Raw genomic sequence first — 5,904 nt, 5'->3', positions numbered from 1 at the left:
ATTTCTGTTATGTAAAAACGATTGTGCTACTTAGTGTGACAAAGGGTTCAGTCAGGGGAATGTCTTATAAAAACTTGCCAGTTTAGCCTGAATGAGTAGTATTTGAGCTTTCTGAGATAAATACATTAAGAATATCTCCATATGGATTCATCTGGAAATACAATTCCCATCTCTGCTGATATCTAATATGGTACTTAAGCATAAAATCTGGCACCAAGATTGAAATCTGAATGACTCCTTATAAGGCCACAACTCCACATGCTGGATTTGGGGGATGGCCAGGCTAGCTCTTGGCCTGTACAGTGTGAGCATGCACCACTTACAGACATTAGCAGAATGGTGCAGAATACATGAATGAAAGCCTCTGATGTAGTACAAAGCATTTTCACCTTTTTAGTAAATATTCTGGAAAAGATTCAGACCAAATACCCCGATAGTTAATTAGAAGAATATAGTTCTTTTATCCATGACATCTGTTCTTTTATGACTAGCAACATTTCCCCTCCCCTTCTTTTGGTCCTGATTTTATTTGAGAAATTATTTGCCCCTGTTCCACGCTTTCTTTTGTGAATATCAATTAAAAGACCCACGACCAGGTAACCTCCTTGACCAGGGGGTTGACCCAGTTGATTCATATACCCATCATACTCTTTCCTGGGATTCTGAATAGTGACTACAGCACGCAAGTGTGATCCATTTTGAAGTACACAGTAACCATCTTGACAGTGGATACCAAGAGCATACCCTTGTTTTTTTCCTGCCTAGATTCTTGATGCTCTCTTGGTTTTGGGCTGATTTTAGCTTTTCTGTGAACAGCCTTATCCTTTTATTCACTTCTTTTTTTGTTAAATCAGTCAGAGTTTTTTATTGTTGCTTGCAATGTAATCCAGCAGATACAACACAAAACTAAAAAATCCAAAGAAAGTAGCTAAAATAGAAACTTGGTTTATTCTTTGTTTGTCTGTGGGAGACCTGACTTCCAGTCTTAGCTTCACTACTTGTTAGCTGTTTGACTCTGTCTTTGGGCAGGTCACACCTAAGCATTAGTTTGCTAATCATTAAAATAGTTCATAAATATTCCTTGAATACCTTGTGTGTCACGCAAAGATGATCATAATAAAGTTTGATATATTTTAGAAGATATTTATGCCCCATAGGATTTTTGAAAGAATCACATGAAATGAAGTTCATAAGAACATATTATCAGGTATAAAATATTATACCAGATGGCTTCAAATGTAAACCATACCACATATTTAAAGAAGAGTTAATACTTATTTTCAAATTTTTGGAAAAAAACTGAAGAAGGAATGTTTCCAAACCCATGTTACTAGACAAGCATTACCCTGATACCAAAACGAGACAAAGACACTGCACCCTCAGAATTGCAAGCCAATATCCCCAATAAATATAGATGCAAAAATCCTCAATAAACTATTATCAAACAAAATTTAACAATGCATTAAAAGAATTGTATGCCATGATCAAGTGAAATTTATTCCAAGGATGCAAAGATGGTTCAACATCTGCTAATCATTCAACATGACACACTACATTAAGCAAAATAAACAACAGCAATCACCTGATCATCTCAATATATGCAGAGAAAAAATTTGACAAAATTCAACATCCATATATAATAACATCTCAACAAAATAGGTGTAGAAAGAACATACCTCAACATGACAAAGATCACATATGACAAACTCACAACTATCATACTTAACAGTGAAAAACTAAGTTTTACTTCTAAGATCAAGAACAAGACAAGGATGCCCACTCTTGCCACTTTTATTTAACATAGTATTGGAACTTCTAGACACAGCAGTTAGGCAATACAAAAAAAAATTAAAAGTCATCTTAATTGGAAAGGATGAAATAAAATGGTCACTATTTACAGATGACATGATACTGTATATAGAGAACCTTAAAAACTTAACAAAAATCTATTAGAACTAATGAATGAATTCAGTAATGTTGCAGGGTACAGAATTAATATACAGCTACCAGTTGCTTTCCTATAATAATAATGAGGTATCACAAAGAGAAATTAAGGGAACAATTTCACTTACAACTATCTTCATCAAAAAAAATAATATACCTAGGGAAAAAAAATTAACCAAGGAGATAAAAAAAACCTATAATCTGAAGGCTATATGACATTGATGAAAGAAATTGAAGACAACACAAATTAATAAGAAGATATACAATGCTCGAAGATTGAAAGAATTAATATTCTTTAAAATGTTCATACTGCCCAAAGCAATCTACAGATTCAATGCAATGCCCATCAAAATAACAATGGCATATTTAACAGAATTAGAACAAAGAAGTCTCAAATGTATATGGAACCACAAAAGACCTTAAGGAGCCCTGCCTGTGCAGCTCAGATGGTTGAGCATGGTCCCCTGCTCTGAAGGGTGCTGGTGCAGTTCCTCTCAGGGCACATGCCTGGGTTGTTGGCTTTATTCCCAGTCCGGGTGCATGCTGGAAGCAGTTGATTGGTGTTTCTCTCTCACATTGATGTTTCTCTCTCTCTCTCTCCCTTTCTGTTTCTCTAAAGTCAATAAAAACATTTTTTTTAAAAAAGAGCCAAAGCATTCTTGAAAAAGAAGTACAAACCTGGAAGTATCATACTCTTTAATTTCAAACTACGCTACAAGCTATTGTAATCAAAACAGTAAGGTACTGGTGCTGAAACAGACACATAGATCAATGAAATAAAACAGAGAGTCCAGAAATAAATTAATAATGCAAAGGAGGCAAGAATATACAATGGAGAAAAATAGTCTTTTAAATAAATGGTGTTGGGTAAATCAGACAGCTACATGCAAAAGAATGAAACTGAACCATTATCTTGCACAATAACAAAAAAAATTCAAAATGAATTAAAGACTTGAATGTTAAACTTGAAACCATCAACTCCTGGAAGAAAATATAGGCAATATGTTTTTTCACATCAGTCTTTGTAATATTTTACCAGTCTACTCAGGCAAGGGCAACAAAAGCAATAATAAACAAATAGAATTACATTAAGCTAAGAAACTTATGCACAGTGAAGAAAGCCATCTACGAAACAAAAAGGCAACCTGCTTAATGGTGGAACATATTTGCAAATAATATATTTGATTAAGGGTTAATATCCAAAATATATAAAGAACTCACAAAACTTATTATAAAAAAAAAAACACAATTAAAAAATAAGCAAAAGACTTGAATAGACATTTTTCCAAAGAATATATACAGATGGCCAACAGATACATAAAAAGATTCTCAACATTACTAATTATTAGGGAAATGCAAATCAAAACCAATATGAAATATTACCTAACAACGGTCAGAATGACTATTATCAAAAAACAAAATATAAAATGTTGCCAAGAATGTGATGAAAAAGGAATCTTCATGCATTGTGGGTGGGAATGTAAAATGGTGTAGCCATTATAGAAAAGAATATGGAAGGTCCTGAAAAAACTAAAAATAGTTCCTGGTTCGATTCTGTCCTATGCATCTGCTCTGTGGAACAGAAGTCCTTGATTTTTGTCTATCTTCTCTCCCAACTAAGTGCCTGCCACCACCCCATTGAAGATTCCATAGACATAGACATGAGCCCCCTGAGGCCTCAGAACTATCTTTTCTGTTAAGGTGGATGATGATGAAAATGAGCATCAATTTTCTTTTTTAAAATATGTTTTTATTGATTTTAGAGAGAAAATAAGTGAGAGTGAGAGTGAGATAGAAACATCAATGAGAGAGACATCAATCTGCTGCCCCCTGCAAGCCTCCTACTGGGGTTGAGCCAGCAACCTGGGCATAGATCCTGACTGGGAATCAAACCAGTGACCTCTTGGTTCATGATTTGATGCTCAACCACTGAGCAACACCGGCCAGGCTGAGCACCAGTTGTCTTTAAGAACGATCAGTTTAGGGGCTGGTGCAAAGGATGAACTGTACATTGTTGAAGGAAAAGCAATGAACTATGAAGGCAGCCCAATCAAAGTAACACAGGCAGCTTTGAAAATGTCTGTACAGCCAAAGGCTTCCCTTGGTAGCTTTGAAATAGAACCACCTGTGGTCTTATGGTTGAAGTGTTGCTCAGTGTGGTTAGTGGACAGCACTTAATAGCTGTGGAGGAAGATGCAGAGTCAGAAGATGAAGAAGAGGAGGATGTGAAACCACTAAGTATGTCTGAAAAGTGTTCTGCCCCTGGAAGTGGCAGCAAGATTCCACAGAAAAAAGTAAAGCTTGCTGCTGATGAAGATGAGGAGGCTGGTGATGGTGATGAAGATGATGATTTTGAGAATGAGGAAGCTGAAGAAAAGGCTCCAGTAAAGAAATCTGTAGGAGATACTCCAGCCAAAAATGCACAAAAATCACACCAGAATGGAAAAGACTCAAAACCATCAACACCAAGATCAAAAGGTCAAGAATCCTGCGAAAAAACAGGAAAAAAACCCTCATAAAACACTGAAAGGACCTAGTTCTGTAGAAGACATTAAAGCAAAAATGCAAGCAAGTATAGAAAAAGGTGTTTCTCTTCCCAAAGTGGAAGTGAAGTTCTTCAGTTATATGAATAATTGTTTCTCGATGACTGACCAAGAAGTTATTCATGATCTCTGGCAGTGGAGGAATTTTTTTAAAGAAAATAGTTTAAACAGTTTGTTATAATTTTCCATCTTATTTCATTTCTGTAACAATCAATATCTGGCTGTCCTTTTTATATTGCAGAGTGAGAACTTTCTCTACCATGTCTGATAAATTTGTCCAGGTTCCATTGCCAAGAATGTATTGTCGAAAATGCCTGTTTAGTTTTTAAAGATGGGTGTCCACCCTTTGCTTGGTTTTAAGTTATGTATGGAATGTTATGATAGGACATGGTAGTAGTGGTGGTCAGACAAATGGGAATGGTGGGGAAACAAAAATATGCATGTGAAATAAACCTCAGTATTTTAAAAAAGTAGCACCTTTTCTTAAAAAATTAAAAATAGAACTACTATACAATCAGCAATTCCACTTCTAAGCAGTAATTCAAAGAAATATATGTTTATTGCAGCATTATATACAATAGCCAAGATATGAAAGCAACCTAAGTGTCTATCAATAAATGACCACATAAAGAAAATGTATATATATCTATATATCTTGTATCTATATATATGATATTACACAGCTATAAAAAAATGAAATCTTGCCATTTCTGACAGCAAGCATGGATTGACCTAGATGGTATTATGCTGAATGAAATAAGTCAGAGGAAAACAGATACTGTATGAATTCACTTATATGTGGAATTTAAAAACAAAATAAATCAACCAACAAAACAGACTCCTGATATAGAAAACAAACTGGTAGAAACAAGTTTTATAATAATTAATTTGGTCTTTGTCCTGGTTCCTGGAAGGAGCACTAAACTTTGGAATTTTCTGAGTGATAGGAGGTCTTTGCTATTCATATCGAGCCTTACATCGCACACTTGTATTTATGCTAATGAGGCCCCTCCTTCTGGCCTCCTATATAGTTTGAAACTGGGGGCTGGCCATGCTGGAAAGACCAGCCACGTAATTAGAAGATTGGGACTTTGAACCATTTGATATCATCCTGATCTCCCAAACTTCAGTAAGAAATAGAGAAATAAAAATTGAGTTCAATCACATGACAAATGATACAAGCAATTATGCCTATATAATAAAACCACAAAAAAAACTTTGGACACCTGACTTTTGGGACAACTTCTTAACTGGTGATACATATCAATGTTTCAAGAGGGTGATGCATTCTGAGGACACAGAAGCTTTATTTTGGGGACCTTCCCAGACCTTACTTTATGTGTCTCTTAATTTTACTCACCCTGATTTATATTCTTTATAAGACTGGAATAGCAATTATAGTGCTTTTTTCAGTTTT

At 35.1% G+C, this 5,904-nt stretch overlaps 1 pseudogene; it reads left to right on the top strand.

Annotated features, from left to right (window-relative positions):
* Positions 1-3,957: 3,957 nt before the first annotated feature.
* Positions 3,958-4,694, top strand: LOC107526900 (nucleophosmin pseudogene; annotated as a pseudogene).
* Positions 4,695-5,904: the final 1,210 nt, after the last annotated feature.

Source organism: Miniopterus natalensis, chromosome X, assembly GCF_054644295.1.
Source record: "Miniopterus natalensis isolate mMinNat1 chromosome X, mMinNat1.hap1, whole genome shotgun sequence".
Lineage (NCBI taxonomy): Eukaryota > Metazoa > Chordata > Mammalia > Chiroptera > Miniopteridae > Miniopterus > Miniopterus natalensis.
The sequence above is the reverse complement of the archived record's forward strand: the minus strand, read 5'-3'. Positions and strand labels throughout refer to the sequence as shown.